Genomic DNA, 14086 nt, shown 5'->3' on the forward strand with positions numbered 1-14086 from the left:
TCGACAAGAGTTCAAGAATGTACTTGTGAAACATGTCATGGTTAAACATATGAGATATAACCCAGTTGACACTCGAAAAAGAAAAGTAAAAGTCGTCTGCTTCAATCAACCGTGTACATGGAGAGTAGTTGCACGGGGGGATGTAGACTTCATTGTTACGAAATATATAAAGGAACACCAATGTGGCATCATTAGGGAAGTGATGACCATCCAGCATGCTCTTCCTGTTAGAGTGTATAGTAAAAGCCTAGTTTTTTGTAAAAAAAATTTTTGAAATAAAGAATCACATTGATCATGTCACGCCCCCAAAGGAGTCCTTGCCAAACAAAAATCCGGCAACATCTCCCCTGTACTGGTGACAATATGAAGCATCACTACAAACAAAATACATCAGCCAAATGCGGCTGGAATATATATGTATACAACCACACAGTTATAACCACAGCCCACTCGGCTGGAATGAAACAATTACAACCACGCAGTTATATATAAAGCAGCCCACACGGCTGCACTAGAAACACAGCGGAAAAACGAAGGAAAGCCCACACAAACCAAATAAATACAATGCATGCCGGCACAACTTAAACACAAATACAACACTAAAACCATAAGATAGCCACATGACTACACATAAATACAATGCCAAAAATAATAAAAAGATATACAAAAGAAAACAAACACGGTCTTCGGATGTGACGTAGGACTCGGCAGACAGGATACTCCGAGCGACACCAACCATCTACAAGCTACCTGAAAACATAAATGTATACATGCGGTTGTGAGTATAGATAACTCAGCGGGTAATAGACAGGATAGTGCATGGTCTATAAATAAAACATGGAGATCACAAGTATACAGTCTCAGTAGGGAATAAAGAACATAATCATACTATCATAATCAATGCACCTAAACATAACTGACATAATAACCTGACATATAAACTGTACAAACCACAACTAACATAATGACAGATACATACCCAATCTGGAATCGACACATGGCACAATGATCAGTAAACTCATCGGATCTGCAACAGACGTACCCGTGACACCTGTGTAATATAAATACGACTGCATATACATGTAAAATAAATGACATGTATGCAGCATGACAACCATATGCAACAATCATATCTCAAACAAGTGCAACAACCACAATCACATGCAACTAGTATCTACTAGGCATGTATGCAAATATATATCCACCGATGCACTACGCATCATATGCAAATGTGTATGCATGCTCCATGGTCACCCCCACCACCTCTCCAGACACCACGACCCGTGTATGGCCGAGAGGCTTGGGTCCGTGACAAACCGTACAAGCCTCACGCACGTAACCTCTATAAAGCGACTTAGGCGACAGTATACTATGTAGTTATCTAACCACATAGCTAAGGGTCCCTGACCACTCACAACTCAAGCTCCCTAACTACTGTACCCTCAAGATCCACTACTCCAGAGTGGTCGAGGCTGACAGAGTGAAAACAATGAGCAGCTGAGTAAGCGCGACAGGACATAGCTCCACTCCCAGCTACCACTCTCCATCAGTGGTAGAGTGGACAACTATAAAAGACTAATGACCCTCTCAACCACAAGGGAGACTAGTCGTCAGATGCAATGAAAGATGAACATGATATATATATAATCATGATACAAACACCGTCATCATCCATGCAACCTCTAAACCACAAAAGCACTCCACAACATGAATATAATCGTCATGATAAATCAACACATCCCACCAAACACATGTACACAACTACCCACGTATGATCAACCAAAAAACCTCTAATAATTCCACTGGACACATATACACAGAACATAAGTACAATCAACATGTATCCTCCAATAATAAACACATCAGACACGTGTATAAATCATAAACATACAATCAACACAACTCCTCCAAAAGTACATAACCAAACACGTGTGTACATACAACATGCAAATGTAGGGTCAACATGATGACTCCTAAAACACATACCAAGTTACATACAATCCACATTATATGCATAAATCAGCAAGATAAATCCAACCACTCAACAATCCCTACAATACATACTCTACACGCGTAATCACAGCAGAGTAGAAATCAAGAGTAGAGACTGTATATGATATAACTAGGACATCTCAAAGATCAAGCATAAGTATCAAGCAGGAAGACAACCAACAAATACGATATAAGGAAAAGCAGCCTAATCCATCACATAAAACCATGCACTAAGCTCAATAAAAATCTACATAGAGCTAAGGAAGAAATACCCGCCTTAATACGTAGATTGTGTCCGGAAATCCCACGTCGAGACGCTCGTCCCGAATCCAAGTTCTGCGATCACATAGTATATTTAGCTAATTACATAGAAAGTAATTAACTAAACTACTTTCCTCCACCTAATTAGAATAACCCTAATCAAACAAGATTATGGATTGATCCCCCAACTAACCTTAACCATAATACAACCTAATTAGATTAAGTTATACATGATACATCTCCAAAACTCCTCTAAAACAACACATTTAATCCAATAATAAATCTCTTCTCTTAATTACTAACCCACCACATAATGATATCAACCACCATTAATTTCTACAATTCATCTCCACTAATCCAACCATCAAACCCTTACATAAATCTAACCTACAACAAATCCAACGATTTTAAGAATAATCATGCAAGAACCCATTAAAACACCTAATCTAGCACGTACTAATTGAAATAATGGAAATAAATCACTAGAAATCACCTACCATGAGGTTTGGCAGTAATACAGAAGCTCACCACCCAACATTTCACTGTTGGAAAGCTACAAAAGAACACCCAACACCAATTCTTCCAAGAATCAATCCACAACACAATGGTACAACAGTGTATATGCTGAAAACCCTAATAAATCAAACCTTACTCACCTCAATAGAACCTTACCACTTCTCCCAATAGCTACCAAAGAATCCAGCCGGAAGTATTGGAGAGGGCAGCGAACGGTAAAGGAGCATTCCACCAGTATGTGAATCCAAAGCCTCCTTCTAGTCCAAATCAGAAAGAATACCACAAACAAACCCAATTCACAAGAATTCTTGAATTCACAGCATTTCCAAACAAAGCCTTACCTTAATTGATCACCTACAGCCGATGTCGTGCGATCCACCTCGACTGGTGATGATCGGCAATGCCCTCCAGTGAACAGATCAAGGAGGAGAACAAAAAGGGGCTCGATTAATCCGGGACGACGCAAATCAAATTCCTCACCATGCCCTAGAGTCGATCTCCCATTGACCACGCACTAGAAATGGCCAAAGAGCCGACCGCTCAGCCGGAGATGATCTGGATAATGTCGGCACCGTCGAGGTCCGGCGGCTCTTCCTCAAGCGACTTGACGAGGACAAAATAATGGGTAGAAGGAGCTCTCCGCCGGTGTCGGGTCGTCCGCGCACAAGGGAGAAATCGAGAGAGAGGAAAAATGAGAGGAGAGGAAGAAGAATTGGTGGCTTGCTTCCTCAAGGCTCTAGGGGTTTCTATGCGCCGGCGACGCCGAGAGGAGAAGAGGAAGATCGTCGGTCGTTGGTGAGGCTCGGGACGAAGGAAGCCCTCGAGCGAAGGGGAAAGAAATCGGGGGAAGGAAATTAATAAGGAATTAAGGCTAATTAAATAAATACTTAGGGTTACATTTAATCAAACCTTAAGTTGATTCCTTAATCAATTCCCACTTAAATGGTGTTCCAAACAGGCCTCCACTTTACCTCGAATCTATCCCCTCAAAACGGATCATATGACCTCCATTCAAATCCCGAAAAATTTCTAAAAATTTCCGAAAAATCCAATAAGATTTTTCGTCTAATAATATTTATTATTAAATCTTTTCGGTATCATATATTCTCCCCCACTAATAAAATTTTGTCCCCAAATTTACTGATCAACTTAGGGATCCTCATCCAAGGGTAACATTCAAGTAACAAAATCATATACCACTCACTCCAAGTATCATTAACAAATCTCTACCCCTAGAGGATGACTATGTGGGTTATTAGCTCACCCTGCATCTGCTACTCCCACCCTATCATCTAACCCACTGTGGATAAATCAGCTACCTCTGAAATCCATAATCCACTATCAGCAGATCCTCCAACATCTATATAAAGCGTTGCAACTATCCATCAGTCTGAGGATAAAATTCTCTACTAAAGTAAAGCTCCTAATCCAAAGTCTGCTATGACCACAGTCAAAACCATGATGTAAAATCACTGATCTCCATCCAATATAACACTCAGAGATATACCATAAGGTCCGGTAATCTCTCTACCGTATAATCCTGCTACTCGATCCAACGGATACATCCATACAAATCAATAGCTAGGAAGAAAGTCATCACCTAACCATGATTACCCAAACCATCATATCCCCTCCGAGTCTTGGGTAATCCCACAACAAAATCCGTCATAACATACTCCCACTCCACTCCAGTATCCAAATCAACGGAGATAGTCCTACTAATCTCTAATGTTTAGCCTCCACTTGCTGACATATTAGACATCAAGCTACAAATCCGCGATGTCTTCCTTCATATCATCCCATCAATAAGAATACTCCAAGTCTCTATACATCGGGTGTCGCCCGAATGTATCGCAAATCTAGATCAATGTGTTTCCTGCAGTAACTCCTCCCGGATAAGAAGTGGCTCGGGAACACACATAATCTCCCACGGAAATCAATGAATCTCATTCTCATTACACGAGAATTCTAACTACTGGCACGAGACTACTCTACTCATGCTATATCGAAACTGCACTAAACCCCAGGTATGATACCTCTGTGTAGAGTGAAAATCCGTCTACACTAGAAAGTACTACTAAGATATGTGCAGCTATCTAAATTGATCTCACAAACATCTATGCAGGAAAATTCCATACCCTTCATAGACAGTCCGGTTAACTGTATAATGCTGGATAAACCCTCAACTAATCTCCGATAATATCCAGCCAGACCACGAAAGGAACAGCGAATCTCCGGTATAGACTACGCCCACTCCCAACTGATAACCACCTCTATCTCCTGTGGATCCACCGATATCCCTCTACCAGAGACAATGTGTCCCAAAAACTCGTAAAAGACAATCACAATACGTACTACTAACTTCACATATAGATGTTCCCGTCGAAACATCTCTAGAACTATGCGAAGCTAGTGTACGTGATCCACCTCGGATCGGGAATAGATCACAACATCGCCAATAAAGACAATGAAAACTGATCCAAACCCTAAGAATACCAAGTACACTGAGTCCATGTAAACATCTAGGCACGGTATGCCTAAATGGTAATACCAAGGACTCTTAATGTACGTACCACCGGCTTACTCAACCATAAGATCATCAACAACAAGTCTGTAATCTAATCACCAACTACAAATCACTAAATCCATAAATATCACACAAGTGCTACTCCTCATGTCTCTATCAACCTCAAACACCAAATAGTAGACCATCAAACCAAATATCCACCAATAGATCATCAACAAATAACATATCATCACACATGATCTCCCAATATCCATCAAACTCCAACCATCCTCAACATCAATCAATCATACCAAATAATCCCCTAAACAAAGATAGAGTAAAAGGAAACATCCAACCTTCAACACTCACTACCAACAAACTAAATGTATCCAAAAAGTCTGTCAAATCTCATCATCTCATCTTTTCTGAAAATCAAATATCCACAGTAGAAGAATGTCAAACCAAAGTTCAAAGGGTCACACAATCTCCTGACTAAGAGTCTACCCATCAAGAAGATATCTCCACAACTCTCATAATCATCCTATAAATGTCCCTCGACAAATATCGATAAAAGGTCGAACCCTCTAATATGAGATATAGACTACAAGACCTGGCAAAATGATCACGTGGTCAAGGTCTTGAACCACTTGATAGAGACAATGTTAGCTAAGTCATCTAACCATTGTCTTGTACCCTATTATACTGTGATTGCTCCACCCTGAGGTTCAGTAACCTCTAGTATCGAGCAATGCACACAAAGATAAAGGAACACTACAACTAAATAGCTGATCAAAATATCTGTCAATCGACGCTCTACCCCTCGAAGATCATCCTCTTAAATCATACCTAGTTACGATCGGAACTCCTAGGTATTACTCAACTAATACCACTTCCTCCGTATTATTACAGGTCGTAGATCACTAGATACATCAAGGATATTTAACTACATCCGATAGGTCTATGAGTCAGGATCTCCCATGGAGACACTTTAGGTGTGTCTACTAGTCATCGCCTTAAAACCCATCCTGCTATCAAAAGAAGTAGAGAATTACTCTCTCTCCAAACACCTCAAGGAAATCTCTAAGTGATGACCTGATCCCCAAATAGCATTCTCTTCTTCCTCCTTCACGTGGTACTAGGTCACGTAAAGGTTAAGCAGCTAACTTCAACTCTCTCACATCAGTACAAATCATATATCCAAATGTACTCTCCAACTCATACACCCTAGTAATGGATGTATCTCATAAGTGTTAAGCAGGTAGCTTTACACTTTTCCATATCAGTGGAGGTATCCTATCCGAATGCACCTTCTAAGTCATCCAATCAGGTACAGATAGTCCATGGTCAAAGTCCCCATGGAATAGGATACGACAACCCTCTACAGGCTGACCAAGCCGACAATGGTATACGACTAACTCAGTCCTCCCCATGACGGTACAAATCACGTACTCAAGTATGCCTCCCAAAATACCTAACCAAGCACGAGTATCCTAAGGATCAAAATTTCTATAAAAATAGGGTAAGTCGGTCCCTAATGATCGAACCAACAAAATAAATCGATAATCTCCTAACTGATCCAATAAGAGTAAATCAATCATCCACTGATGAAACTAACTAAGGTAAATCGATACACAACTACCCAAGTCAACAAGGGTAAATCGATCCTCTACCGACCGAACTAATAGGATCACAAAACCAACTAAGATAAGTCAAACCCCACTGCACAAGTCAAACAAGTAACCCAATCCTAAATAGGAGTAAATCGACACTCTACTAACTGAGTCAACATGAGTATACAAATATCGTCCACTACCCAGCTAATAATAACAGGGACTAGTATGTGACTCTAACTCTCAACCAACTAGTAGTAACTGACACTAAAACTACTGGTAGTATGATATGACAAATCCCTTGAGACTGTAATCCTTGATCTCCATTAGGTCAACCGTGATCAGTGATTGACCCAACACATGCAATGCATGCTACAAAGAAATAGGCAGGTACTAACCAGAGAGTACTAACACATGCCATAACTAACTATCATGGGCAACAATACATACACCAACAGAAATGTATGATAACAATATGCAAACATACCTCCTATAGCCTGGAGGTGTCCTGTTGCTGCCTGGTCCCAAAACTCGAAAAGTCACATCAAGAAAATCAAATCAAGAAATCCAAAACACGAATAACAGGCATCGAATCTGCTCTGATACCACTAATTGGTATCAGATAAATCTCGAAAATCCAGAACACATAGCAAGTATCGTAAACCTGCTCTGATACCAAAAATTGTCACGCCCCCAAAGGAGTCCCTGCCAAACAAAAATCCGGCAACATCTCCCCTGTACTGGTGACAATATGAAGCATCACTACAAACAAAATACATCAGCCACATGCGGTTGGAATATATATGTATACAACCACGCAGTTATAACCACAGCCCACTCGACTGGAATGAAACAATTACAACCACGCAGTTATATATAAAGCAGCCCACACGGTTGTACTAGAAACACAGCGGAAAAATGAAGGAAAGCCCACACAAACCAAATAAATACAATGCATGCCGACACGGCTTAAACACAAATACAACACCAAAACCATAAGATAGCCACATGGCTACATATAAATACAATGCCAAAAATAATAAAAAGATATACAAAAGAAAACAAACACGGTCTTCGGATGTGACATAGGACCCGACAGACAGGATACTCCGAGCGACACCAACCATCTACAAGCTACCTGAAAACATAAATGTATACATGCGGTGGTGAGTATAGATAACTCAGCAGGTAATAGATAGGATAGTGCATGGTCTATAAATAAAACATGGAGATCACAAGTATACAGTCTCAATAGGGAATAAAGAACATGATCATACTATCATAATCAATGCACCTAAACATAACTGACATAATAACCTGACATATAAACTGTACAAACCACAACTAACATAATGACATATACATACCCAATCTGGAATCGACACATGACACAATGAGCAGTAAACTCACCGAATCTGCAACAGACGTACCCGTGACACCTGTGCAATATAAATACGACTGCATATACATGTAAAATAAATGACATGTATGCAGCATGACAACCATATGCAACAATCATATCTCAAACAAGTGCAACAACCACAATCACATGCAACTAGTATCTACTAGGCATGTATGCAAATATATATCCACTGATGCACCGCGCATCATATGCAAATGTGTATGCATGCCCCATGGTCACCCCCGCCACCTCTCCAGACACCACGACCCCTGTATGGCCGAGAGGCTTGGGTCCGTGACAAACCATACAAGCCTCACGCACGTAACCGCTATAAAGCGACTGAGGCGACAGTATACTATGTAGTTATCTAACTACATAGCTAAGGGTCCCTGACCACTCACAACTCAAGCTCCCTAACTACTGTACCCTCAAGATCCACTACTCCAAAGTGGTCGAAGCTGACAGAGTAAAAATAATGAGCAGCTGAGTAAGCGTGACAGGACATAGCTCCACTCCCAGCTACCACTCTCCATCAGTGGTAGAGTGGACAACTATAAAAGACTGAGGACCCTCTCAACCACAAGGGAGACTAGTCGTCAGATGCAATGAATGATGAACATGATATATATATAATCATGATACAAACACCGTCCTCATCCATGCAACCTCTAAACCACAAAAGCACTCCACAACATGAATATAATCGTCATGATAAATCCACACATCCCACCAAACACATGTACACAACTACCCACGTATGATCAACCAAAAAATCTCTAATAATTCCACTGGACACATATACACAGAACATAAGTACAATCAACATGTATCCTCCAATAATAAACACATCAGACATGTTTATAAATCATAAACATACAATCAACACAACTCCTCCAAAAGTACATAACCAAACACGTGTGTACATACAATATGCAAATGTAGGGTCAACATGCTGACTCCTAAAACACATACCAAGCAACATACAGTCCACATTATATGCATAAATCAACATGATAAATCCAACCACTCGACAATCCCTACAATACATACTCTACACGCGTAATCACAGCAGAGTAGAAATCAAGAGTAGAGACTGTATATGATATAACTAGGACATCTCAAAGATCAAGCATAAGTATCAAGCAGGAAGACAACCAACAAATACGATATAAGGAAAAGCAGCCTAATCCATCACATAAAACCATGCACTAAGCTCAATAAAAATCTACATAGAGCCAAGGAAGAAATACCCGCCTTAATACGTAGATTGTGTCCGGAAATCCCACGTCGAGACGCTCGTCCCGAATCCAAGTCCTGCGATCACATAGTATATTTAGCTAATTACATAGAAAGTAATTAACTAAACTACTTTCCCCCACCTAATTAGAATAACCCTAATCAAACATGATTATGGATTGATCCCCCAACTAACCTTAACCATAATACAACCTAATTAGATTAAGTTATACATGATACATCTCCAAAACTCCTCTAAAACAACACATTTAATCCAATAATAAATCTATTCTCTTAATTACTAACCCACCACATAATGATATCAACCACCATTAATTTCTACAATTCATCTCCACTAATCCAACCATCAAACCCTTACATAAATCTAACCTACAACAAATCCAACGATTTTAAGAATAATCATGCAAGAACCCATTAAAACACCTAATCTAGCATATACTAATGAAAATAATGGAAATACATCACTGTAAATCACCTACCATGAGGTTTGGCAGTAATACAGCGGCTCACAACCCAACATTTCACCGCCAGAAAGCTACAAAAGAACACCCAACACCAATTCTTCCAAGAATCTATCCACAACACAATGGTACAGCAGTGTATATGTTGAAAACCCTAATAAATCAAACCTTACTCACCTCAATAGAACCTTACCACTTCTCCCAACAACTACCAAAGAATCCAGCCGGAAGAATTGGAGAGGGCAGCGAACGGTAAAGGAGCATTCCACCAATATGTGAATCCAAAGCCTCCTTCTAGTCCAAATCAGAAAGAATACCACAAACAAACCCAATTCACAAGAATTCTTTAATTCACAGCATTTCTAAACAAAGCCTTACCTTAATTGATCACCTACAGCCGATGTCGTGCGATCCACCTCGGCTGGTGATGATCGGCAATGACCTCCAGTGAACAGATCAAGGAGGAAAACAAAAATGGGCTCGATTAATCCAGGACGACACAAATCAAATCCCTCACCGTGCCATAGAGTTGATCTCCCATTGACCACGCACAAGAAATGGCCAAAGAGCCGACCGCTCAGTCGGAGATGATTTGGACAATGTCGGCACCGTCGAGGTCCGGCGGCTCTTCCTCAGGCGACTCGACGAGGACAAAATCGTGGGTAGAAGGAGCTCTCCGCCGGTGTCGGGTCGTCCGCGCACAAGAGAGAAATCGAGAGAGAGGAAAAATGAGAGGAGAGGAAGAAGAATTGGTGGTTTGCTTCCTCAAGGCTCTGGAGGTTTCTTTGCGCCGGCGACGCCGAGAGGAGAAGAGGAAGATCGCCGATCGTTGGTGAGGCTCGGGACGAAGGAAGCCCTTGCGCGAAGGGGAAAGAAATCGGGGGAAGGAAATTAATAAGGAATTAAGGCTAATTAAATAAATACTTAGGGTTAAATTTAATCAAACCTTAAGTTGATTCCTTAATCAATTCCCACTTAAATGGTGTTCCAAACATGCCTCCATTGTACCTCGAATCTATCCCCTCAAAACGAATCATACGACCTCCATTCAAATCCCGAAAAATTTCTAAAAATTTTCTAAAAATCCAATAAGATTTTTCGTCTAATAATATTTATTATTAAATTTTTCCGGTATATTATAGATCAAATGTCTACATTTATATGATAAGTGTAGTTGTTCAATTAATTTATATTATAGATAACATGATGTGTCATGTCACACATAGAAGATCATGTTATCAGTTCCTTATAAATTATAAAAAGTAATTCGTGACTAAGATGGATAGGAACAAACCATTGAAATAGTCATAGTGTAATTTGGTATTAGTTTATCTTGACTATAAAATTACACTAGTATACTCTGAGTGTATTGAGTAGGACCATTTAAGGTAGTTTCTTTTTATACTGACTGCATAAAAGAACAAGACCTTTGTTATTATAGAAGTGTGTGCTCTTAATCTTGATATAATAACAAGCGCATATATTTAGTATTTATTTCTTTAATTTATCAGTGGGTGAAATGTAGTTCGATAAATCAAAAGGCCCGATAAGTTGTGAAATAATATTATTTATAGTGTGTGTTGTTGATTATAGAAGAAACTGTGTCCTAGTGATCTAGGTTTATGATGTCCCCAAGAGGAGCTCATAAGGATTGTCATGTAAACCCTACATGTGGACTTAGTCCGACATGACAATAAGGTTGAGTGATACTACTCTTGGAGCTAGATATTAATTAAGTGAGTTGTCAGTAACTCATTTAATTAGTGGACATTTGATATCTTAAATACAGGGAGATTAACACACTCATAATAAGAAGGAGCCCGTATAGTAATATGAGATTGGTGCGGTAGTTCAATAATAACTATATGGAGTAAGAAGGATCAACTAATTATGATATGACTGATTTCAACTATTAGTGAGCCTATACTTCCTACAATTGTAGGGCTTGTTTGTTCTCATCAAATATGGGAAGCTCTTGCCCGAACCTTTGCTTCACACTCTCAAGCACATGTTTTTCAACTTCGCATGCAGTTACAATCGGTGCAACAAGGAGCCAAATCTATCAATGAATATATGCAATCAATCAAGACCATTGTCAATAATTTGGCTACGATTGGCCATCTAATTTCCTATCCAGATTTACTAATACATGTTCTTGCAGGATTGGGGCCTCAATATGACAGCTTTATTCCTAGCATAACTACTCGCTTAGATCAAGTGTCCCTTGATACCCTTTTTGGCTTGCTCTCTTCGCATGAGCTACTTCTACAATTACAATCTCAAAGAGTCCCAGATTCTCTTGCTCTTTCGGCACACAAGATTAATAGTACTACTCATCAAGGAGATCAAGGTGGACGAGGACGTGGACAAGGCCGAGGACAAGGTCGAGGACGAGGATGTTGTCAGATTTGTTTCAAGAATGGTCACTTTGCTCATCAATGTTATAAGAGATATGATTTAAATTTTACTGGAGGTTTTGCATCCACAACTCAAGTATCAACCTCAACTCCATCATATCACCCAGGAGCATTTTATCTTAAAAGCAATACTTATATACCTATGGAAAATTCTTCAATCTCAGGATGACATCTAGATTTTGGAGCAACTTATCACGTTACATCATATTATGACATTCTTACAGAGGCCTCCTCCTATCATGGTCCTGACACTGTACAAGTAGGCAACGGTTCAGGTTTGCAAATTGCTCACCTTGGAAACACATTTTTTCATTCCTCGAGTCGACTCTTTTCTATGCGTAATACACTTTATGTTCCTTCTATCACTAAAAATTCACTCTCAGTCTGTCAATTTTCTCTTGATAATAATGTGTTTTTTGAATTTTACCCTCATTATTGTCTTGTGAAGGATCCCACAACCAGAATCACCCTGCTCAGAGGAGAAATTAGAGATGCATGGTCTTTACTACCTTCAACCTACATCCACCAAAGCTCTAATTGGAGAACGCACAAATAAAACCTCTTGGCATGCACGACTTGGTCATCCATCTCTACATCTTGTTCAAGGAATCATTAATCGGTTTGACTTACCGACATCTCTGTCATCCTCATCTCATTCTTGTGAAGCATGTTTGAAAGCAAAAAAAATCATATATTGCCCTTTGTTTCTTCTTCTCATATGTCCAATTTTCCTTTAGACATAATTCATTTTGATGTTTGGGGTCCTGCTCCTATTTTATCAAATCAAGGGTTCCTTTATTATGTGATTTTTATTGATGATTTTAGCAAGTTTACTTGGATATTTCTCATGAAATGAAAGTCTGACCTTTTCGATATCTTTTGTCAATTCTAAAAACACGTAGAACGTTTCTTTGACCATAAAATACTCTCCCTCCACTCTAATTGGGGTGGAGAAAATCAAGCACTTCATTGTCATCTAGGCTCTTTGGGCATTCTCCATCGAGTCTCATGTCCTCACACTCCCAAACAAAATGACTCTACAGAAAGGAAGTATCGTCATATAATCGAAACTGCCTTAGCTCTTCTCAATCATGCATCAGCTCCACTTAAATTTTGGGATGACGTAGTTCAAACTGAAGTTTATCTTATTAATTGTTTACCTACTCCATTACTTCACCATAAAAGTCCCATGGGAAAACTCCATAATCAGTCTCCTAACTTTACCTTCTTATGTATCTTCGGTTGTACATGTTATCCATGTCTATGACCTTACTCTAAGAATAAACTAAATCCCCGTTCCCAACAATGTGTTTTCCTTGGTTATAGTAATTTGTTGGGACTTTCGAGCCGCAAAAACCGCTTTTTGCATTGCGGAAACCTCAAAGTCTTACCATAGATCCGTGCAAAGATATATAAAAATAAATCATGTACATGTTTCTAACCTAGATCTACCTTAGATCTACATGAATAAGAAATGTTACCCATGTTGTGAAGCCCTTCGCTTATCCTGCTCGTCCAAAAGGTTGCCGGATCTCGAGAGTGTCAAGCGTACACTCCTCTATACGTATCCACACGGACAATAGGTGGAGAAGAACCACTTAGAGTGTACTAGCACTCTTGGGTGGCTCGGCAATGGAGGAGAGGGAGAGAGAGCTAGAAGAGAG

This window comes from Zingiber officinale, chromosome 6B (assembly GCF_018446385.1).
Source record: "Zingiber officinale cultivar Zhangliang chromosome 6B, Zo_v1.1, whole genome shotgun sequence".
NCBI classification, from domain to species: Eukaryota; Viridiplantae; Streptophyta; class Magnoliopsida; order Zingiberales; family Zingiberaceae; genus Zingiber; species Zingiber officinale.